The 25,653-nt window shown below is 39.9% G+C and overlaps 1 protein-coding gene across 9 annotated transcripts in view; it reads right to left on the minus strand.

Annotated features, from left to right (window-relative positions):
- Window positions 1-25,653, minus strand: part of LINGO2 (leucine rich repeat and Ig domain containing 2) — a 2,118,418-nt gene that overhangs the window by 1,167,328 nt on the left and 925,437 nt on the right. For all 9 annotated transcript variants that reach the window (XR_011020638.1, XM_068234694.1, XM_068234712.1 and 6 more), the window contains one exon: window positions 9,245-9,340. The gene's annotated coding sequence lies outside the window, so the exon portion shown is untranslated. The remainder of the gene's footprint in view (window positions 1-9,244; window positions 9,341-25,653) is intronic.

Raw genomic sequence — 25,653 nt, forward strand, 5'->3', positions numbered from 1 at the left:
CATGTATTCATAGAAATTCAAAGATCTTTGAAAAAACATGTCATCATATTGATTTCTGCTGAACACTTATTTCTCAGATCAGTTATCTATCAAATCTCTGAATGTCATTTAGTAATGTGAGTTACATTTTTATTCTAATATACATTATCTGGTCATTCACTTTAAGTTCATTTTAAGACAGCTTGGGTTACCTCTAAAGCCTTTCTCATTTATAAGAAATTGCAATAGGTTCAGAATTTCCAAAAAAGACAGTAAGCTCAAATGACTCATTGACAACACTATGTACTGTGTACACAGGCACTGGTACTGTGTATTCTGTCTGGGCAGAAGTAGTTAGCTGCACAAGGATAGAGTCTTTGCAGTTGGATTACAAAATACCAGTAAAGTTGAGAATCACATACAACGCCCATCAATTTTACTGAACCATCCTCTTTGATACACATTTACTGGATTAGTGCAGATTGGTGGCAAGCTCTGAAACTTTTATTTACTTATTTTTGTTAGAATTACCCTAAAATGACTATGTTTTAAATATAAGAACAAAGAAGTCAAATTGAAATGAGATGGGCCTTTTCCTGTGTAATATAAAGAGCTGTAATAAATACAATGAGTTCTTTGTCAGCAAAAGTGAACTATCCCTTTAAATTATTTCAAAAATGAATTCTGGTTACAAGTGTTCATCCCTATTATCTGGCAAAAGTAATGTTCCTCTTTTGATTTTCTAAATTCTGTCAAATTCTGTCATGGTTATGGTGGTGTTTAAGACACACCTGACTCTAGGTCTGTGGCTATAACAAGTTAAAAATACAGAGAACCAAGATTTTTTTTACTGTAAAATAGTGATGAGATAGAACACCTCTGGTAGTCTTCCTTTTCTGGAACATTTAGTGGTTCAGTGAATTTTCACTGAAGCTAACTTAAGGTTAATAGCAAAGCCCTATATATGTAAGGACTACCAAATTTGCTGGGTTTATGATCGAGAACATTGGCAACTAGGAAAAAAAAAGTTCCAAAATACCTTGTGGTCAGAAAGTTGCAGTTAAACAGTTGACAGCAGAAAACACCTGTCAGATAATGTTATGGGTGCTAATCTGTAGAACTTTAAAGATATGTAACAGTTTGTCGTGCTGAGTAAAAACCTAAGTTTCTCAGCACAGCAGCACTGACAGTTCTTCTCACAGTACTAGGTGCATTGTACACTTAGCAAACAAGCTGGAAGACTACAGGTACCTTGCTGTAATTTGTCACTAAACACACACAGTTCTATCCTATATATGGACACCCATATACAATATTAATTGTAAGCTGGTAAAAAGATCTAACTGCAAGCTATCTCTCCCTGAAACGTATACTTCTTTCCCTGTCTTTGTCTCTCCAGCTGGTATCACACATGATTAAATCCCTCCCTCCACCACCCTTTATATTTGGTTGTGGTGGAATCTCTTCTAATTGGATGCTGAGGCTTGCTGTGCATCCTGGGAGCAAATGATTAATTCAGCAGACACCCATTCTGCATTCCGCACTTCTTATTGAAATTTTGCCATCATACCAACCCCTTGCTTTGCCCGCAATCATTCTGTGAGACGGTAACTGCAGGGGGAATCACTGAGCCTGTCTTGTTGGAAAGTTCAGAAAGCGTGAAAGGCCCAATTCACCACGATATTACAAATCTTGTTTTCACAACCCTAATGTGGAATAACATTTTAAAATTAATTAATTAATAAACTTGTAATAATACATATGCAAAAGTTGCTGTTAGTCATTTTGGAGGGAGGGGGTCATTTAGATAGTTTTATAAGACTTGGCACTTTCACATTGTAACAAACATTTTAAGCAGAATTAGATAATGTTTACAACTCAGAACTCCCTAATCTCTGAAAACATGGGTAAAAAGCTGTTCTGATTTTTATTGAAATTTCTTTATAGCAGAATCTTTTAGTCATTCAGACAACAAAAAGGAGCCTAGTTCCTTTTCTGGGTCACATTAGCACATCCATATTTCTGGTAGTGTTCAGCTTGAACTTTACAGGTAAATTAATAATGTGTGACTATTGCTAATAATAAAACAGAGAATGTTCATGTAGGAGGACTGTTGTTATGTCATTTATGTCAATTTGAAACTTGTTATAAAATATGAACTTTTGTAAACTATTATTCCAGTAAAAAGTGATTTTCAGTGATTTACAAGAAAAAGTTTCATTAGAACATGACTTTTTTTTCATTCTAACTAAATGGAAAAATAAATTCAATAATGCTAGGAAAAATAACAGATAAATAAGCATTTATGCTGAATACAAGTTAAAGTAAATATTCTGCACAAAAAAGAGGCTTATTTTGAAGTTAATCTCTAGGAATCTAAGTTATTTTTCTGTCACATGATGCACAGATCTTCTTATCCCTTTACCAATGTTTTAGGTCTCAGCCCCCTGTATTGTAAAGTATATGCTTAGGGAATGGTGCCCCATGCCAGCAGGCTCTACAATCACTGGGTTACACAGTTTTAATGGGAAAGGGGGAGATGAATAGGGCTTGGGTGGAAGGCCATTATTTTCATCACTTTCCAGAGGAGTACAATCTGGCTTTTGACACTATACACACTCACAGACATGCTGTAACTTGCGCTGTCCAGCTTCTGAACATTTGTTGGATAAACATGCAGGTCAGCTGCTATCTGTCCACTGTGATGGGTGACAATATGTAGGAATATGTACATGCACATGCACTGTTACCTTATTCAGTTCAATAGAGTGTGTGTAGTAACAGGCAGCTTTTGCTTCAAAATTGCAACAGATATCATGTTTGGCTGTTCACTGATTTGTGTCTAGTACTTTGTGAAAGCACTAACTTGAGGAATTTTGATGGGTAATTCTCTCCCTGTGTGAGTATATTTCCACCACATAAAAATTTCCAGTTTCTCTAAGGCAGGGAACACACTTGACTTTTTTCGTGCGCGTTTTCTGCACAGAAAAACTGAGAACTCATGTTAATCAATGTGCTAGTGCACACTTACTGTGTTGTTCGCGCGCAGAAAAAAAACTGACATTCTGCATCCTGATTCTGCACATTTTGGCAGTTTTCTGTATCAATTACATCAGGTGCTGTGAAAAAACGTGCGCGTTTTCCTGCATGGAAACACACTTGGTGTGCAGAAAAAGTATGCAGAAAAAAGGGCGCGGAAAACTGAAAGTCAAGTGTGTTCCCTGCCTCATTGAATACAATCAAATGCACTTTTGGCTCCTTGTGTTTTTTTCCTTGAGGTCCTTGGAAGTCCATATGATTAACAAATGGTCATTAGAGGAATTAAAACATAATAAACTCAGCATATATGATATATATGATGATCTTGTGAGATATTTTCATAAACCCCTGACCAACAACCTTACAACTATTCTCGTCAATGTTATTTAGTTATTGGTATCTGGGTCTATTTATTATTTGTTGACATGAAGAGCTAGTAGAATTAAGTTAATATATCTTTATAATGTTTTATAGTGGTGGCGTTTTTTGTGGGGGAGGGGATGGGCGATTTTATAGTAGCAATTCCAGGGTGGTAAATAACTACAGGGGTAACTACAGGAAAGCAGCCCTTGAGACCAAGGGGGTGGGGTGTCCAGAGCTGTAAGGGGGCTACAACTACTTCTTCACACCCTCCAATAAAGGGGTCCATCCTTCAGATCAGTTGTTTTTGTGGATATTCTTGTTATAGGTGTAAAGATTACAGTGTCCACACTTATGACTTTTGCAAGATAGGACCCCGGGATGTGAGGGTCACCAGGAATAGGCAAGGGAAAGGGTGTGAGCACAATTTTGGTGGAGGGCTCCATGATTTGTAATGTTGTCCCTAGGTTTAGAACAAGGATTTTGATTCAGAATGACTACTTCAATTTTTTCATCGTGTTTTCTCCATTATCCCTTCCACGTATAAGTCTATTGTATTAATGACCCCGGCTAATAAATAAAATGTCAAATAATAATGCTAACATTTGTATAGTACTTTTCTCCTTATGGACTCAAAACATATTAGAGCTGCTACTACTCAGAAGGCCACCATGGAGCGTTAAGGAGTTTTACCCAAAGACTCTTTACATAATAGGTAACTGGCTCCACAGCCTGGATTTGACCTGTGGTTTCCTGTGTCATTGTTGGTGTCTTTAACCAATACACTATCTAGCTGCAATATTATCTTACATTAACGTACGCAATAAAAAATATACCATGTGATGTAAACTACCCTAGGAATCTTGAGCATCACATAATGTGCAAGATTTCTTGGATCAAGTTTGCATCATGTACTCTTTATATGCTGGAAAACGTAATAATGATATCACGTAAAAGGGAAAGAGGCACCCTGGTGTATACACCAGGGCGCTTCTTTCCCTTTTACGTGCTAAGTATACCCCCGAACACATCCTGTCCGAGGGGAGGTGGCAGACCACCAGTGGAGTCCCCACAGTGGACTCTGTCCCCCTTTTTCCACTAAGAGAGCGACCATCCTTCCGGTTCTGGCTAGGACCACCCCGAGTGGAGTCGGGTTTATTGTCTCCACCTGCTTCCTGTGGTTGGTTGCCCCCAGCAACCTCCCTTTGTGAGTAGTGCTTCTAATGTATTTACTTTTATTGTGGTCATTGACATATTGCACTACTGGGCTCCCGTTTTTTGTCTCTGTGACTTTTTCTACAGGGTGTTCATCCACCCCTACTACAATTAATAATGATATCATAAAGGGCCCAGGTCACTGGATGTTGACCAAATCATCTTCAGTCATCCAAAGATGGGACAGCTCCATACTCTTCTACTAGCTTCTACTAGAACTGGCTGGATAGTGTAATGGTTAAGGGCTCTGCCTCTGACAAAAGAGACCAGGATTTGAAACTCAGCTCTCTTCCTGTTCAGTAAGCCAGCACCTATTCAGTAGGGGATCTTGTGCAAGACTCCCTAACACTGCTACTGCCTATAGAGCGGGTCCTAGTGGCTGCATCTCTGGCGCTTTGTGTCCGCCAGGAGAAAAGTGCAATATAAATGTTCTGTGTCTTGTGTCTACTTTCCTTAACCTAGAAGAATGTTTTTGTAAACTGGATACCGGAGAAAGATCCAGGGTACCTCTTGTTCTTTACTAAGCAGCCTATTTACCATGCAAGTGGATTAAGCTAATCAGGAGGCGTAAAATACAAATCATATAGAAGCCATTATGACAACTGCTTACATATGAATGTATGGGAAAGTAATGTCAAAGTAAACCTTATGGTAATAACTCAAAATATTTACTATTTTGTTTAATATTTTTATTATATTACAGTCTCTGCACTAAAGACATTTGAAGTTTAAAATAAAAAATTGTCTCAGCATCTCAGCAAATAAATATATACATATCTTCTTGACAGTTTTTTTAGAACAGGAAATATGGACCATTGGATTACATTTACTTCCAGATTAATGGACATTAGGGTATAGAACACTGCTTGCTCTCCATGAACCAACTGAATTTAAGTATTTTTACAAAACAAAAATCTTGCAGTAAATGTTAGAGGAGATCTTCAATTGGTTTAGCAAAGTGGTTGTAGAAGTGGTTTCCCTATCTTTTGTATGACAAGTCCTTATACAGCTTTGACACTTTGATTTCCACATTGCCCATAAAACTGCTAATGCCGCATGAAATGCTTTCAATAAAGTCTCCAGACATGACATTGAAAAAGGGTAATGGATTTCAACTCCTAATCTGAAAGCTCAGCAAATAGGATGAATTTATGCAAGGGTGCAATTGTATCTGTTATCTCATTGGGGAACTATGAAAAAATTGTACTAACATGAACTTGAAAGGTTACTGGAATTTTACATGCATGAACTAGTACTCTCTGTACTAAGCAAAAACTTAGGTCAAAAGTCCAACATGAAATTTCAACTAACTTAATCTAATCATACTGTATATATTTTTTTCTTTTTTTTTTAACTTAGTTTTTAAAAACAAAGTGAACCTAAAGAAAAATGTATATGGAGGCTGCTATATTTCCTTCCCTTTAAACAATACCAGTTGCCTAGAAGTCCTGCTGATAATTCTGGTATCAGTAGTGTCTGAATCACACATCTGAAACAAGCATGCAGCTAATCCAGTCAGACTTGAGTGAGAGACATCTGATCTGTATGCTTGTTCAGGATCTTTCGCTAAAAGTGGTATAACATCAAAAACAAACAATATACAAATTGAGGCTTTCATGGCCCAGTAATCTTATGCATAACACATAACTTTCATGGTAATGGCAATAAATAGTCATACAAGTGATATGGCATAAAAAAGTCCCTAATACACGTTGGTCATAATGTCAGTAGCCTAACACACGTTTTGTGACCAATGACCTGGTTTATTCTGCCCTAAACATATACCTAAAATGCACAGAACTGAGAATAAAAGAAACATGTTTGTAAAGATATATGGGTAAATTACAATATTTTTGTTCCTTTCAACCTTGGTGATGCACTAGAGTTGCTGAACACGTCAACATTTGCGTCAAAAACAGAGAAAAACAATGTCTCTTTTTACTTTTCCTCTATTGATTACTACTTCACGGTGTTCCCACCAAACTAACAAGATGAGTCAGAGCCTGAACGTGATCTCTGTTTTCCATCCCTGCATTAATGCTAATGTGTTCTACTATCAACGTATCAGAGAAAGTAAACATTCATCTTCTATACTCATCATTCATATTACTGTTATATTTGGTAGTTTGTTTTGTAGTTTAGATTGTAAGCTCGATTGTAAGCTCAGGGGCCCTGATGACGGACGGAAGGCCGAAACCTGGTCGAGAAGGAGAACGGGCTACTCTCTTAAAGGACCAGCAACCTGCTTTTGTTGGGATAAGGTGCACGTAACAATAAGGCAAAAACCTTATTTGTGTATTGATGCAAATAGGGTCCAGTGTGCACGGATTCTGGGTGTGAGTAATGTGTTTTTAATCCGTTGTGGAATTTTAATAAAACTGTAATCCCCTGTGTGCTAACAACTAAAGCCTGGATGTGGTTTTGTGCCCTGGTGGTGGCCACGATTGTCCCTTTGAGAGCACTGGGTGACTGTAGGCAATCTACTGGAGATTTTAAAGAGACAGCGCCGAGGAATATATGCTTTAATTGTCTTCTACCATTGTGGATCGGGAACCTCTGGCAGCTAGATTTTTCTATCAGTCAGCACTCATATTTATCTACAATTATAAGTATAAAAACTGTGTCTTATGTAGAAATTCAATGAAAATATAGTAAAATAATGTTTGTGGTTAATCCATGCAGTGTAGAGTAGTGATGGGCAGTGATGCTCATCATGACCTGGTGATCACGGAATAGCCGTGATTCACGAGCATTTTTTCACTATCCGACATCAGTTTCATTTGAAACTTTAAAATCGATTTTCTCAAAAACTATTAGGTCTTTTTGAAAAAAAAATTTAAGTTGCAGCCACTGATCACCTTTATAATCCATGCCATTTTGGTGATTGTAGCATGTATGGAGGCTTTGATTTTAATGCTAAAGTTAAATCCATGATTACAGCAGTGATCACGGATTCTACATGCAATCATGGCTAAAATCCGAGTCGAATTCGGAGCTCCAATTCAAATCTGGATCACGATCACAGCGTATCCGGATTTCAATTCTGCCATGGCCGGAGTTACTCAAATCTGTGATCAGGGGTATCCGAGCATCACTAGTGATGGGCAAAATTCTAGTGATTTGGTTTGCAAGGTTTGCAAAGCAAATGTGAATGAATGGGCCTGCTCCCTAACAGGTGAATCCTGATATGCACTCACATTTGCAAAAGTAAGTTAGTTTATAAAGCCCAATGTGAACACGCATGCACATGTGTCCTCTTTTTCTATAGGCCATTCCAGCCCACCAGACCTTAGTTGACATATCATGCTAGACATCATGAAAAAAAGGATCACCATTGCTAAATGGAGCCAAAACATTGCATTCACCAGCAGCTGCAAAAATGCAAATTCTGACATTAACATGCTTTCACAAAAGTATTTACACATGTAAACCACCATCTCTAGTGTAATACAAGCAAGTTTTTTTTCAACAAAAATTGAATTTGTCTTTAACCACTCCTGCAGTGCTGCATTATATGTTTATTTCCCTAAATACTTCATTTGGTAACCAGGGGCATATACATACACATTGTCACATTTACAAGTGCCGCAAACGATTGTGCACGCACCGCGTCGCCTCTCGGTAGAGCAATGGATGGTGAATGGGAACATGTGTTCCCAAAGGCAATCAAAGTGCCTGATAAATAAATGATCACTGCTTCCACCGGTAGCAGTGATCATTCATTGAAGTGAAAGTAAACACATACAAACTGACTTCCTGTTAATTCAGAACACTGTGATTCAGCCTTCTAAGTATACAGAATAAAGTGTGTGGAGACATCCAATGAATAAAAGTACTATTACATTAAAAATGCATGAAACATACATCTCCTATAACCATTAAAAAACAAGTAATTTTAAAAAAAGCCTGTGTTTGGTCTTGAAGTTCCCTTCTTTAGGTTAAGGTCACATGGGTGGTTGAACTACACTATTGCCATATGGTTTAGCTTTCACATGAGTGGGCAAATGCCATTGATTATTACAGTGCTCAGGTGTCACTGCACTGCCACCTACAACATACACTGAGGCACCCCAAAATGGTGAACTCCTTGCCATTAGCCATCTGTGGAACCTTTGCCTTAGACTTCGTTCACAGCAGTGCATCATAATGGCCACATTTTAACGTGACTTGCCCCACTGCAATGCACCACCTATGTGACGTTTACAGTGCAAGCGGTAAGGTGCATTATAAGACATGCGACATTCAAATGCACTGCAGTGAAGTATGCAGTGCAAAACACTTGTGTTAACACTGTCAGTGAAGCATACTTTTTATTTGTCTGTATGCTTCACTATATGCGATACAATGAGCAGATACGTGCAGTGATTTTCCATTGTGTTGCATTTCTGCTGTGAAAAGGAACACAGTGCAACTCCCACTGTAAACCTAGCCTTAAGATTGTTGTGCTTAAAGGACTCAGTAGTCTGCGCAGGCGCATTACATGCCTGATGACATAGACACGTTCACGTGTGGGAACTCGCAAAGCCTGCGCATGTGCAGAAGCTGAGGCTGAAAGAAGCCCCAGGTAAGTAAAAATAGATTTAAATGTTCACCTTATAAGTCCTTTAAAACAGAACTAAAATAATAATTATTAAATTATTAAAAGTCTTACCTTTAAAATGACACTTTTTTTGCAAATATTAACCATAAAAGTGTTGGGAAACTTTTGAATTTTCATTTCACTCTTTGTACTTCAGCAGGATGACACCTTTTAAACACAAATACACAACGAGACAGTAAGTCACAGGCTAACAAACAGCACAATAGAAATGTTATTCAGCAGCACATCAGCACTACACTAGACACGTTTCAAAGCACATTCATGTCTTTTGCAATAGCAACAAAACAGTCATTTAAAAAGTTAAGATATAAAAATTGTTACTACTATGACTTTTGTATAGGCCGGGATTATTTTGTTATTTGGTTTAAGTTCTACTTTAATATATTCGTGGGCTGATTTGCATAACTTGCAGGGATGAGTGAATATCAGCAGAAGAGTATTCCACTGACTTGCAGATCAGTCTATTAAACAAAAGGTTGTTGTGTCTTTGCAAATCCAGAAGAATGCCCTCGATGAGATAAAATATGCTGAAGTGATAGGACAGATTCCTGCCAATAAGCAGGACATCTGTAATTGTGGAATACGGTATCATAGTTAATAACTGTATGGAGATTTTTTTCCAGTGAAATAAAAAGCTAAACTCCAGACAGATAAAAAAATGCACAGATAAAATTCTGTATATGTAAAACACCACTGCACTTGCCTTAGGCTGGGTGCACACATAACATAATGTGAAAGGTTTTTTGTGTGTGCATTTTGCTGCGTTTTTACAGCATTTTGGGGGGTGGTTATTGTTAGGAGTAGGTGGTGGGTGGTTAGGATTAGGAATAGTTGATGGGTGGGTGGGTGATCACATGATCCCTTGGACCAACCACAGGTCCAGGCCCACCTGCACTCCCCTCCAGGTATCGCGTGTTGGCCTTGGGGCCCCGGCCAGTGAGAGGGGCCCGGGGCCCCTGGCCATCATGTGAACCAATTGTGTGTTTTTTGACCAACCACAGGGCTCAAGGGATCACATAATCCCTTTGAACAATCACAGCTGCAGTACGGGGGGGGGGGGTCAAGTGTGTGATTTACTGTGTAATGTACTTCCTGTGCACATCTTGCAACGATCCACATTACCAAGCTGTAAAGGTTATCATTGCAGGTCACCGCAGAGCTAATCGGGTTCAGGGGTTACATGGGCCCTTGCAGCAATCGGTTTTGCCGCAGAAATGCGCGTTAATGATGTTCGTGGCCCCTTTTTTCTACGACATAAGTCCTACTTCTTGGCAGCATGAGCGGCCGCTTTTCATCCTTGTGGCATACTGTAAGTGGTTAAGAATCCAACAAACTAGAAATATCTAAAAGTAATATCTAACTTAACTTTATAAGAAATACATTGTATGAGTGTTTTTTTGTGGTTTGGAAAGTGCTGAGAAATATTATATAGTTATGGAAAGAAATTAGCAAGGAGAGGTTATTTGGGGGAAAAAAAATGTGAATTTATCAAATGTTTCTTTTCACTGTGTCAGACCTTGCCATAAAGTTACAGAATGATAGGGATGATTCATTGCTTTATTCATGTCACCCGCCACCTGACTTCTCTTGCCTAGGCTTAATAAATATAAATGACATGGCAGTGCTTCACTTCACACATATTACCGGGAGGAGGAGATAAAGTGGCTGACTATGTTGCTTCCAGGGATGATGAGAACCTTTGTAAAGAGGACAGATGACAGGAGCATATGTGTGGTGTTTAACTGTTTTCCTTTCTGGTGCTGTCACTGCTGTATTGATGTATTATTGCATTGATGTATGATTGCCATTGTTGATATAATTAAACACACACGTGCAAATGCACATACACACCAAAGACCAAAACAGACTTATGTCATAGTGGATCAAAAGTGGAGATGCCAGCCAATATAATAGAGTGAACAGTATTTTACCAGAGTGCTTTGAAGCTTTCAGCATTTACAGAGAGCCAGTTTGATTTTCTTACAGCCAAGAAAGTCCTCAGATTAAATTTAGACACCTCTTAAGTAATGTACACACACTAGATTAAACTCAACCAAGTGGATCTTTAGCAACCCCTGATGCCCAAACAGCCCTGATTCCACTGTTTTCACTGCTTGTCCGCCCACAGGAAGCAACTCTGTAGTGTCCCACAACCCCCCTCCATAGGAACAGGCTAGACATGTATTTGTTTAGGACTTGGTCCTGAGCTGACCACTGAGGGCTCAAGCACCAATTTCTTTCTGGCAGCAGAAACTGAGCTTAGAGCTGAGTACACACTTGCAACCCCTTTCACTCAGTAGGGCCCGGGGGTTGATCATGGCCAAGTTCTAGACAAACAAGAAGAAAAGCTAGTGACATGTCTGTTGCTATGGAGAGAGGCAGCGGGACGATGAGCAGTACATGATGAAGCAACTTTCTGAGGGTGGGTAAAGTTCTGAGTCTAATGCTATCAGGGGCTGCTTGGGAGTTGAGGGATACTAAGGATCACGCTTGTCAGGCAATGTCAGGGGCCACTGCACACACAATTCTCACCCAAAATGGTCTTGGTTGGCTGCCTCATCTGAGTAGCTTTTGTAGGTAGCTTAAGACCATATATACAGTGTTGCTGGCACAGGAGCTTCTATCATATTAACTCTTCACTAAGGGTGTTCAAAGTACAGAATTCTTCCAAATTTGTATGTAAATGTTAAAAAGGACTTTTTGAAACATGGCAAGATGGCATACGATTGGTTCATTGTTAAGCTGCATAAATTTGCAAGCAAAATTTGCAGAATATGCATGAAGTTTGAACAATCTGCATCTCAAGTATTACGATGAAATAGGGTCCTAGGCAAGATATTAGTTTAGCCCACCACTGATGCTCACCTGGCTTTTTTTTTTTAAAGATTTAATAGGGCTAGCATCCACCAGGTCCCTAGACTCTCTCCAGGCCCTCTGCAACTGCCTGGCAGCCTGGGTTTGTCTAGTGGATGATCAGTCTCTGGTGGGAATAACGGAACCCTTGTCACAAAGATGGTTAGGCTTGAATCGAGCAAAAAGGGCGCCAAATAGCATATTTCCCCTCAGTTCATGGCAGCCTGGAGGGGCACAAATTTCCCGGTGCCCTTTTTGCATATATGCAGTTAGGCTACCAACTTATATATGGATCTGCAGACCCAGCCTTGATGTTCATTTGATATGGCCATCGCTGTCAGTTACTGATTTATACATATACTGTACTCACACCGTATTTACTATTCACTTGTTTTCATTCTTTCATCCGGATTTGAACTGAATAATTAAAAGTTTTGATTTGAGATGTTGAGATGTGTTTAGCATGGCAGAGAAACAAATGATATATTCTAGCAGGTATGCGTTACAGAGGAAATCAACTGTCTGGAGTTAATTAAACTATCCCTGTGATTCTTTTTTTGTGACACATTGGCCAGTGTGGCATGCTCTGAATAAAGCTTTCAGAAGAAACAATTACATTAAATAGAAATCCTGCTGTTTAAGAAGCACGGAAAATGAGGTGCAACCATATTTCACTATTTTTATTCTCTGCAGTAACTCTTATATAACGATCAGCCACAACAGTAAAAGCACTGATAGATAAAATTAATAACATTGATTAATGTGTTTGGATGGATTCACAGTGGTCCATTGCATAACACATGTTATAATGTGTGCGAACTGCAATGAAGACTTGACAGAGACTTAAGGAATGTTATGGTTCCTTTGCGAAGGAGAAATGGAGTGTTGTGCTGTATTTGTTGCTACAGTGATCGTGTGTGTATGGGTGAAATTGTGCTGCAGGCTTTTGTAGGCCATTGGGTGAGATTATGGCTCACATATAAATTGCTATGTTAGGGTCCCAATGTGGCATAATAGCTGCACATGCTTTGTTATAGGCATACTACCTTCACATGCTGTGTTGGAGGGCATACTACCTGCAAATACTGTGCTGGAGGGCATACTATCTGCACATGCTGTGTTGGGGGGCATACTATCTGCTCATACTGTGTTGAGGGGTTACTATCTGACCTTGCTGTGTTGGGGGTCATACTATCTGCACATGTCATATTGGTGGCATAATAACTGCACTTGCTGAGTTGGCGGCATACTACATGCACATGCTGTGTTGGTCGGATACTATATGCACATCCTGTGTTGGGGGCATAATATGTACTCTCGTTAAATGGGAGACATGAGGGCTGCCCATGGTAATAGGTGCTGTCTACAATACCTAGGCTTAATGTTATGTTTTTCTACATTTTATGTATACTCCGGCCCCCTAGCAGTCTGAAGTATGTTGACCCCTTGACCGAAAAACTTTGGGAACCCCTATATTATACTATCTCAAGAATGTAAATGTCAATTTTACATATTTGCGTATATATATATATATATATATATATATATATATATATATATATATATATATATATATTGAAATAATGCTCACTGTGTGAATTTTACTACAAAGCCACACATTTCTGAAAGAAATGGAACATTTTCACACCACCTACTTTTACAACAATGCTTTACATTCACTTTTGTTTTCTTTTGAAGGAGTGAAAAATTGCAGCAAAATCTGCTATGCTGAGCACACTGGAACTGCTCACGCAGCACCTTTCGAATATCTCTAAATACACTGAAAGCAACAATACAATACATTTTCTCTTTTTATGTATCTAGTGTTCTTTGAAACTATCTCCCATATGCAGTGCGAGTGTCTTAATACATTAACCACTATTTTTAAGAGATTAGATGTTAAATTCAATAAAAGCATCAAATCTAACATACATCTATTAAACAAAGAAGGCCCCTATGAACTATGGCAGCATGACTTGTGATCCTTCTACTGATTATGGCTAAGTGATTCCAGATGCTTTGGGAAGCAAAATATACACAAAGAGTTAACCACTTAACGACAATGTATCGTATTAAAACGTCATGTTTGAGCCTGTTAACGGCAACATGACGTTTTAATATGTTGCGCGTTCCTGCCAGTGTTGCCAACCTCGGAAATACATTTGTACTGACAAAGCACAAAAAACTTACTGACAGAACACTTTTTTTACTGATATCTAATATTATTGAAATTAAATGAAAGATATCACAATATACCGGCAACCACATGGGGCTCGAATGAGGAAGAAGAGTGCAGTGGCAGACACCGGACAGGTGAAGTATTAATGCACGGTATCTGGGGGGGGGGGGGAGGAGACTTTGATACATTTACATTTGGGGGATGCAACTGGGGGTTTCCGTCACATTTGTTCTCGATTATCGCAGCCCTTACCACTGCACGCTTGATCGAGCATGCCAGCCTGAGATTTTACAGCATGTCTAAATGATACATGCGATCGATACATGCAATCAATTTAGGCCCGAAATTGGTTTGATTGTCAACTAGACATGCTGTTGGTGGCACCGATTTTTATAATATCAAAAATAATTGTCTTATCTGATGGTTGATGGGCCGCCAAGTCTACAGATGTATGGCCCCCTTTAGCTAGAGCAGTGTACATTCCAGAGTGATACATGAACTGATAAGCATTAAGTGTTGTGATCTTTTGGGAAAGAGAGAGGTTTGTTTTTTTTACTGACGCCACAATTTTTTTTCATGGACTTTACAGACTTTACTGATTTGTTGACTTTTTTACTGACTGTCAGTAAATTTACTAACGATTGGCAACACTGGTTCCCGTCCCCGCTCCGCACGTGTGTGCGACACTTCCACCACCGTTTACATCGGAATTCCGTGTTCAGCGATTGGGGAAGAGGACCGAGCAATGCTTGGAATGAATGGACGTGACCGCGATCAGGGGCCATGTCCATTCATAAAACAGGATACAGTGTAGTTAAATGTAGAAAAAAAAGGGAACACTTCCTATAATGGGGGAGTGTTCACTAGCACCATCTTGTGGCCAAAAAGTAAAAATACACACATGCACATACATTGATACACAATACTAATAAAATTAATAACTTACATTACCAAAGCCCCCCCCCCCCCCAAAAAAAAAATGGTAAAAAAAAAATCTGTTGTAAAAAAATACATAAATAGTTGCCTTAGGGACTCAGCTTTTCTAATCTATATTTTGTGCAGGAAAATTACTTTTACTTTACTACATATGGGCTTGTATGTATGGACTGGAAAAAAAAAACAGAAAAATAACATATTTCAAAATAATATACTGTCGCCATACATTGTGATAGAGGCATAATTTAAATGGTTTAACCACCCTGGCGTTCTGATAAGATCGCCAGGGAGGCTGCGGGAGGGTTTTTTTTAAATTAAAAAAAAACTATTTCATGCAGCCAACTGAAAGTTGGCTGCATGAAAGCCCACTAGAGGGCGCTCCGGAGGCGTTCTTCCGATCGCCTCCGGCGCCCAGAATAAACAAGGAAGGCCGCAATGAGCGGCCTTCCTTGTTTTGCTTACACCGTCGCCATAGCGACGAGCGGAGTGACGTCATGGACGTCAGCCGACGTCCTGACGTCAGACGCCTCCGATCCAGCCCTTAGCGCTGGCCGGAACTTTTTGTTCCGGCTGCGCAGGGCTCAGGCGGCTGGGGGGACCCTCTTTCGCCGCTGCTCGCGGCGAATCGCCGCAGAGCGGCGGCGATCGGGCAGCACACGCGGCTGGCAAAGTGCCGGCTGCGTGTGCTGCTCTTTATTTGGCGCAAATCGGCCCAGCAGGGCCTGAGCGGCAGCCTCCGGCGGTGATGGACGAGCTGAGCTCGTCCATACCGCCCAGGTGGTTAATGATTGGGACAATGGGCATATAGAATGTGTCAGTTTTCTGCACAGGAGAACGTTTATTTTTAAAACTATAATGGCCGAAAACTGAGAAATAATGATTTTTTTCCATTATTTTCTTATTTTTCCCATTAAAACGCATTTAGAATAAAAACATTCTTAGCAGAATGTACTATCCACAGAAAGCCTAATTGGTGGCGAAAAAAACGAGGTATAGAATCATTTTCTTGTGATAAGAAGTAATAAAGTTATTAGGGAATAAATGAGAGGAGCACTGACAGGTGAAAATTGCTCTGGTCCGTTAGGGTAAAAACCCTTGGGGGTGAACTGGTTAAAGAGCACAAAATGACTCAAAGCAAAACATAAAATATTGTTCAGGAATGTACAGTAGCCCGGGGACTACCTGCACTTATTTTCTGAGGCAAATAATAACCGTTAAAGTTTTAAAAGGCAGATTACTGTAATGTCTACTATGCTTCTTCTCTCTACTCCATTGCACAAGGGCACATGAGGCATGTGTATAACGGTATATGCAAACATTTCAATTTGACCACCGTTACAAGAGAGTTGGTGCATCTGAATTACTCTCTCTAGACAAATGGACAAGTTGAATTGCCTCTGCATTTTCACAACTGATGTTATTTTTAGCTGCTAATAAAATAATTGCAATAAGTCCAGATTGTTGCATTTGTTCATTGTGATCAGGCTCTCTGTGTGTCTGCTTTCACTGGGCAAGAATGAGGAAAGTCATTTCTCATGTTCCAATATAAAGCCTGAGTTCCTAATAGGTCAGACTATGGGTAATTTGCAGGTCATTCTCCTTCACTGTACTGGGTTGAATAATGGGAGAAGTATGATATTAGATGCTGCCGCAAGCTAACCTGTTTGTAGCTTCATACTTCCTGGTTGATGGAGTGTAAAAACAGAGTACACATATGTGGTCTTCAAGATAGTGTCAGGGATGATGTGAAATACAGCATCAACCTTTCTTACTTAATTATTCCATCAATCTCATAGGTTCATGTGATATATCTAGGCATATATGTTATCGGGTGTTGCTTATCACAATAAGGTTCAATGTGTCATTATGAACAATTATGGGTCGCTTTAAGTACAATTTTAAAGTGGCAATACTGATCATTCTGCAGAAAAATGTCCATTACACGACTTATAGCCATATTTACCACTTCAGGTTCCTGGTTGAGGGGGGTATCTCTTTTTTTTCGGATTACATAGGCGTTTTGAGTAATATTTTGTCCAATAATTGTTTATTTTATAGTTATACTACGGGGAAAAAGATAGGTGCAAATGCAAAACATGCCCTTTTTTTCCATTTTCCACTCTTCCTAATTTGCACATGTTAAGAGCTACAGTTGAATAACACCTTAAAATCGATTCTTTGGCTGTTTCCAATTAAAATGATACCCTATGTGCTATATGTTAATGCAAGTTGTGCATGTAGTGGACCATTATCGCCAGCTTGTGTATCTGTAGCATTTAGATGCGATCGCTAGGGCGCACAGTTTAGGGACCCCAGTGCTGCACAGATGCATCATTAGGCAACAGCACAGTGAGACTCCAAAACCTACAAAAAAGGTATTTCATCTACAAATGTTATACCCAGAAATTAAGTGTTAATTTAAAGGAAAATTCTCCTTTCATCTTACAATAACATAGAACATTTATATCGCGCTTTTCTCCTGGTGGACTCAAAGCGCTAGAGCTGCAGCCACTAGGACACGTTCTATAGGCAGTAGCAGTGTTAGGGAGACTTGCCCAAGGTCCCCTACTGAATAAGTCCTGGCTTACTGAACAGGCAGAGCCGAGATTCAAACCCAGGTCACCTGTGTCAGAGGCAGAGCCCTTAACCATTACACTATCCAGCCACTACAATAACAATAAACTATGAATGCTTTGCAAATGGGTACCACCATGAGAGGAAAGGAGCTGGTGAGGAGGCTGGAGCTGGAGGATGCAGGTGATGAATGAACTATTTGGTAAGTGTGGTGTCTTTTTTGTATATACCCATTCCTAATGAGCACCAATGCTTGTCAGGAACTCTATAATGGACATATGCTGCCTGCTCATGTTATTAGCAGATCAGGGCCGGCTTTAGGGGGGGGCGAGAGGGGGCAGAGCCCCCTCAAACAGACTCGTTGCCCCCTCAAATCAGAGCGGCTCTCGCTCTGCCGCTGCGGCTGCTTCCTGGTCCTGCGTGGAGCGCAGAGCGGTCATGTGATCAGTCACATGACCGCTTCTTCCTCCGACGGCTCTCCGAGACGAGTCTCGGCTGTGACGCAGGCAGTGTGGCGACATTAAGAGCCGCCCCGCATAGAGGAGGAGTCGACTCTCTCAGAGAAAGAGGAATTCTCCTCCTCTGAGAGAGTCGACTCCTCCTCTATGCAGGGCGGCCTCTTAAGGTCCCGCTCCCGCCACTGTGCCTGCGTCAGAGCTAGCTGAGACTCCTCTCGGAGAGCAGCACTCGGCAAACTTTTTCAGCCAGCATATTTGTCCGCCCGCCTTCTGCTACCCGCCGCCATCTGACTGCCACCCGCCTCTCCAGACACTGGCTGTGGCAGTGTGGCTGCGCAGTGTGCTGTGCCAATTGCATTGGCATTTGGCAAAATCGATCAGAGTGCTGCAGGTCTGGTGTGCTGTGCCAGTTCAGTTGCCAGTGACCAGTCCAATAGTCAGCCTGGCTGGCAAATCCGATAATTGCCTCATTTAAGGTCAATCAGTGTCACTGCCAGAGTGCACTGCAGCCTTTCTGGCAAATCAATAGTTCAGAGTGCCTCATTTATTTTGTGTGCGTTCTTTGCCATCTGCTGCCACCTCAGGCCCTCTGCACAGCACTGTAATTGTGCTAAAAATAAAAAACACGCAGCATATTAGCATTTGAAGAAAATTATTTCTGACTGTGTTACACCTGAGAACATTTTTTTCAATAATCTGCAGTGCGTGGCAGAACTGTATTTGTGGTTAAAAAAACACGCAATATCAGTATATTAGCATTTGACGAAAAATATTTCTGTGTTTACACCTGAGAACATTTTTTTGATAACCTGCAGTGCGCAGAACTGTATTTGTGGTAAAAAACACCACGCAATATCAGTATATTAGCATTTGACGAAAAATATTTCTGTGTTTACACCTGAGAACATTTTTTTGATAATCTGCAGTGCGCAGAACTGTATTTGTGGTAAAAAACACCACGCAATATCAGTATATTAGCATTTGACGAAAAATATTTCTGTGTTTACACCTGAGAACATTTTTTTGATAATCTGCAGTGCGCAGAACTGTATTTGTGGTAAAAAAAACACCACGCAATATCAGTATATTAGCATTTGACGAAAAATATTTCTGTGTTACACCTGAGAACATTTTTTTGATAATCTGCAGTGCGCAGAACTGTATTTGTGGTAAAAAACACCACGCAATATCAGTATATTAGCATTTGACGAAAAATATTTCTGTGTTTACACCTGAGAACATTTTTTTGATAATCTGCAGTGCGCAGAACTGTATTTGTGGTAAAAAAAACACCACGCAATATCAGTATATTAGCATTTGACGAAAAATATTTCTGTGTTACACCTGAGAACATTTTTTTGATAATCTGCAGTGCGCAGAACTGTATTTGTGGTAAAAAACACCACGCAATATCAGTATATTAGCATTTGACGAAAAATATTTCTGTGTTTACACCTGAGAACATTTTTTTGATAACCTGCAGTGCGCAGAACTGTATTTGTGGTAAAAAACACCACGCAATATCAGTATATTAGCATTTGACGAAAAATATTTCTGTGTTTACACCTGAGAACATTTTTTTGATAATCTGCAGTGCGCAGAACTGTATTTGTGGTAAAAAACACCACGCAATACCAGTATATTAGCATTTGACGAAAAATATTTCTGTGTTTACACCTGAGAACATTTTTTTGATAATCTGCAGTGCGCAGAACTGTATTTGTGGTAAAAAAAACACCACGCAATATCAGTATATTAGCATTTGACGAAAAATATTTCTGTGTTACACTTGAGAACATTTTTTTGATAATCTGCAGTGCGCAGAACTGTATTTGTGGTAAAAAACACCACGCAATACCAGTATATTAGCATTTGACGAAAAATATTTAATGACAGTCATTGAAGGTTTGTCCAAACTTTTGGTCTGTGCTGTAAATTTTTGGGGGATACACTACAGCAGAGCTCAAACTTCCCCGGCAGACCTTTAACACCACTGTAAGGTCATGACATGTATATTTGGCCCCACCCATGACCACGCCCACGGTCTGTTGCATGACCACGCCCATTTTTCGGCGCGCCGCGCTACGCGCGGCGCAGGGTTTCTTCGTGCCCCCTGCAAATTTCTGTCTGCCCCCTCATATGTGCCTGTCTAGAGCCGGCCCTGTAGCAGATACTTACCCCTTATTTATATTATTGGTGGTTGTCTGGTTGAACCATGCTGCCCACGTTCGTGTAAAATACATGCTACCAGTTATGTTCTTAGGGGACACTTTTTACCTCTGTATGCAGAAGTAGGTAGAGCAAAGTGTTGGCACTGCAGCGTAACACGGAGAGCTGCAACTGTGCCTTCCAGGATTAGCAGGCTCACTTTGAAAACATACTTAGCATGCTCTGACAAAAAGGGTTAAATGTCAGCAATGAAGCATAAAGATGAGGATTGGCACTGCATACAACTGTATTTTTCAGTGAAAATGTGATGCATCAGCATAAAATACAGCAGTACGAGCCTGTGTGGCAATCAAAGAATGAGTGCACATACCGGTTCTGGTGGGCAGTGGGTGCAGGCTACTTGTGCCTTTCACCTACCGCCCCACTGACTGCCCACCAGTACCGGTATGTGCACTCATTCTTTGACTGCCACACAGGCTCGTACTGCTGTATTTTATGCTGATGCATCACTGAATAAAACCAGTTGTATGCAGTGCCAACTCTCATCTTCATTCCTTATTGCAGCCTGGTACCTATTTATGCAATTTGGAAAACATACTGTCTATGTTATTGGGGACACATGCTGTCTGTTATGTTATTAGAGTCACTTGGCATCTATGTATGTTAATGTAAGACACATGCAGCCTGCTCATGTTATTGGGCCACACTTAAATAATTATATTGCTGGGGATCCATATAGCTTGTGTCATTTGGGGTCACATGTGACATAATGAAGTTATTAGGAGACATATGCAGCCTATGCTATCTGGATACACATGAGACAAAATTGAATGATTGAGGACCAATGCTGCCTAATTTAATGATACTAGGGGACACATGCAGCATACAATTTCTGTTATGGGAAATATATCTATGTTACTGGGGGACACATGCAACTTAATTATGTTATTGGAGACTCGTGGTATAACTGCTACTTGGGAACTCACATCACGGTGTCATAGTTATTTCAGGAAAACAAGCAGCCTAACTGCATTGCTGGGTTCACAAGCAGCTTTGGGGGACACATATGTCCTAATTATATTTTGGGGAACATGCTTTCTAATTGTTGCAGAGGTTATGTTGTTGTATTATGTAATGTTAGCATGTCCCTAACATGGGGGACACGTTGCTGCAACAACAATAGGGCAGCATGTCCCTTAAACGTGGGCAAGTTACTTAATTATGATTTAAGATTTATAGAATTGTGATTTAATGAGAAAAGTACATTGATTGTCTACACTATTTTGTTTGAGGCTGTTTATATATACAGCCATATCAAATGGCTGTTTATATATACTGTATATATATATATATATATATATATATATATATATATATATATATATATATATATATATATATATATATATATATATACAGGATTTGGATTCTTTTTATGTTTTGCTTGTTGAGAGGAAGGGTTAGAGACTCACTAATTTTTTACCTGGAATAAAATTGTATTTTTTACAATAAAGAGCTGGTATGTGTGATGGACAGTGCCTGGAGGAGGGGTATTAGTGTGGTTGTTTAAAGGCTATGCATAATGAAAGTTAAATTGCATGTCCTGTAATTAAAGCACCATATTTTCCTATGTTCAATCCATATCAGAAACTGCTCAATTAAAATGTCAACATTAGTACAACATAGTTATAACAATGAATATCCTGCCCCATCAGAAAATGCTTACACACACTTTGTTCAGGCTGGTTGGTACTGTAGATTGAAATAGTGAGTATAAAATGAGTAATTTAAAGAGAAAACTAAGTTGCTTGAGAAGAAAGAGCATAAAGACAAAGCAGTGGTACATAGCGCATAGAGAGCAGTGGGGCGTTGGTCGCATGTGTTGGGAAGACGTTATAGCAACACGGCTCAGCTGGTGGCAAAAACACCGGCGGCCACTGCTGAGCCCCCTAAACTGATGCGCCTGGGGACGTATGTCCTCTCGTGCCACCCTCTAGCTAGCTACATGATGTTCATTTTGAGTCTCTTTACAATAGTCACAATGCTATAAAGCAATAACATCTATAGCACTACATATGTTTCCTTTTTAGCGTAAATCTATTACAGACACACACAGCCTTGTTACATACTAGTCTTTATTTTCTAAATGATCAGAGCTTCATCTGCATGCAGAATATTGCTCTCGCCTTTGTACTTTGGTGCAGAGTGGTCCAATCTCATGTTGAAACACAATTATGTCTGAGTAACATGCATTATACATGATGTTGACTCTTCCTTTCTCCAGTGCCTCTGATTATAATATTATCTGCAGCACTAGGCACAGCTACTGTCCTACTCGAGACTATATAATAATATTACTCATGAAAGCAGTGATAACAATAACTATCATTATGTAGGAAGCGAATGGGGGTGTGAGCCAACTGGTATTAGATTGTTACAATATATATGTTTTTTTCGTTATGGTCCATAAAACACCATAGAGCTTTAACATTTACATGATAACAAAAGATTGAATCATTAAATTGCATATTTACTGATGTATAACATACACACATCTGGCATTATGAAATAAAATGAAAAAAAAATAGCATGTATGTATGTGATTTGATTTAATGAAGGTGTTCAGTGACATGATGCACAGCATGTACCATACCTGATGCTGCATTGGAGATCTCTGTTATATGTTGCTTAACTTTACTAAAGAGCAACTCTAGGTAATAAGTACCATCAATCAATGGATTGACAGGATGAAGAAACATTGCTCCAGTGCAAGGCAAGGTTGTTCAGTTTACATGAACTCGACGCTTTTTATATTCCCATGCAACCAGGTTCAGCAATGTTCAGCATTTTTTTTTCATTGCTTCTTGGTTGTTTATAACTGCCATGTACCCTCTTAGGGTAAGATGTTTACTGAGTGCAGTGAACCTTGCTGGTTTAATAAGGAAGAACTACTCGATGCATTAAATAAAAGTGTTCCCTGAGTGATGTCAGTTATCGCAATTAATGTTTAACTCCGTGTTTTCTGCTTTTAAAATGGTTTTTCAAGCAGAAATATAAATACATTTTTCCATCCCTATACTGTAACCATCCAGATGGCAGAAAAATCACCCCAGTAAAACTGCTTTTGTGTCCCATGATGCATTTCACGCATTGATAAATTCAAATACAGTAATAAAAACAATCTGATATCGGTCCCCCACCTTCCTCTAGCTGTAACTTTGGGGTGGATGCTCTACAGTACGGTAATATTGCAGACAGTGCATGGCAATATTACTGTTACTATCGGCAGCATTGTACCACGAATTATGCTATTAGCACAACCCACGGTACTAGTAGTGCAAGCATTGCTATGGTAATGTGCGCTACAAATGAATTAACATTCATTTGTAGCGCACGTTACCATAGCAATGCTCGCACTACTCGAGTACCGTGGGGTGTGCTAATAGCATAACTTGCCGTACAAAGTTGTCGGTAGTAACAGTAATATTGCTGCGCACTGTCTGCACACACCAATATTACCCCACTTTAGTGTATCAACCCCTTTGCCCCTGACTCTGTCTCTCCCTCCCCCCCCACACACACACACACACAATTTCCACTGGCGGTCAGTAAGAAAGAAGAGAACTGCAAATTCACTAAGCTTTTCCTGCAGGTAGTAGATGCTCGGTAATATACTGGGGGAAAAAAATCACTAAACCCTGCTCGGTAAGGGCTTGTTCACACTACAGGAGCTTTTCTGAGCGCTTTGTGATTTTAAAAGCTCCTGCTAATGTTACATAGTTACATACATAGTTATTTTGGTTGAAAAAGGACATACGTCCATCGAGTTCAACCAGTATAAAGTACAACACCAGCCTGCTCCCTCACATATCCCTGTTGATCCAGAGGAAGGTGAAAAAACTCTTACAAGGCATGGTCCAATTAGCCCCAAAAGGGAAATATTCCTTCCCGACTCCAGGTGGCAATCAGATAAAATCCCTGGATCAACATCATTAGGCATTACCTAGTAATTGTAGCCATGGATGTCTTTCAACGCAAGGAAAGCATCTAAGCCCCCTTTAAATGCAGATATAGAGTTTGCCATAACGACTTCCTGTGGCAATGCATTCCACATCTTAATCACTCATACTGTAAAGAACCCTTTCCTAAATAAATGGCTAAAACGTTTTTCCTCCATGCGCAGATCATGTACTCTAGTCCTTTGAGAAGGCCTAGGGACAAAAATGTTATCCTATGTGTGTGTTCACACTGGAGCGATGTGATTTTTTTTAAAAGAATCCCCATAGCATTGCATTAGCAAGAGCTTTTCAATTCACTAGCACTTAAAAAAAGCTCTTAAAGTGTGAATCAGCTCTAAGTCTCACCAGTTGTGGAACAGGTCAGGCAGGAAGCTGTGAGTCTTCCTAGAAGTGGTGTGCATGAGTCATTTTCTTTTCTTTTCAATACATTCCTGGCATAACTTTATATGTGCTGCAGCCACTAGACGGAGCTCTTCTGTATACATAGATATGCACATCTAAAGGGATACAGAAAGGCCTTTTTAAATGTCTCCTCCTGCTCTGCCATTCTGAAGTCCTACTCTCCAAAGCATCGGATCAGATGGGTTAGAAGCAGGGCTGTGTAGCTCTCCCTATTAAATGTCTGTCTCTCCCTATTGGCTGGCTACCTGCTACATCAGTCAACTTTTACCGCATTGAGAGTATGAGTTACCGGCTGGTGAGAGCGTAAGGTAAATACTGAACATTTACTTGATTTACTGAATGCTGTAATCTTTGTGAATTGCAATTTCTTGACATTTCTTGAGCTATTTACCACACAAGTTGGTAATTTGCCTCACTAGTCAGTAATTTTACTTTTTCAGTGCGGTAAAAGGTTGAGCGAATTGGCATTTGGTAAAGTGATCAGTAAAATCAGTTATTTTTCGCATTTTCAAATGCAGTAATGCTTAGTAAATTGAGACAATGGGTGTGGTGCAGGAGCAGTGTTTAACTCACTTTGGATCACTGTGCACTGCTTACAGTAGAAGTATCTGAGAAGTGGCCCTGTATTGGTTACAGTGCAGCCCTGATCACGTACAGAGCGTGTTATAGTGACAGAGAAGCGGTGAAGGTGATGACAAATGCTTTCAGATACAGCAAACAAAAACGGGAAGCTCTGCAGTAGCACAGCATTACTTTGTTTTCTCTTCCTCTCAGCAACAAAGCAGGCTGAGGATATCGTGTTTACAATGACAACTTTTGTGTCTTGTCACTGACCACTTACAAATACACCACCTCCTTTCAGATTGGAAG

The sequence above is a fragment of the Hyperolius riggenbachi genome, chromosome 1, assembly GCF_040937935.1.
Source record: "Hyperolius riggenbachi isolate aHypRig1 chromosome 1, aHypRig1.pri, whole genome shotgun sequence".
Classification (NCBI taxonomy): Eukaryota; Metazoa; Chordata; class Amphibia; order Anura; family Hyperoliidae; genus Hyperolius; species Hyperolius riggenbachi.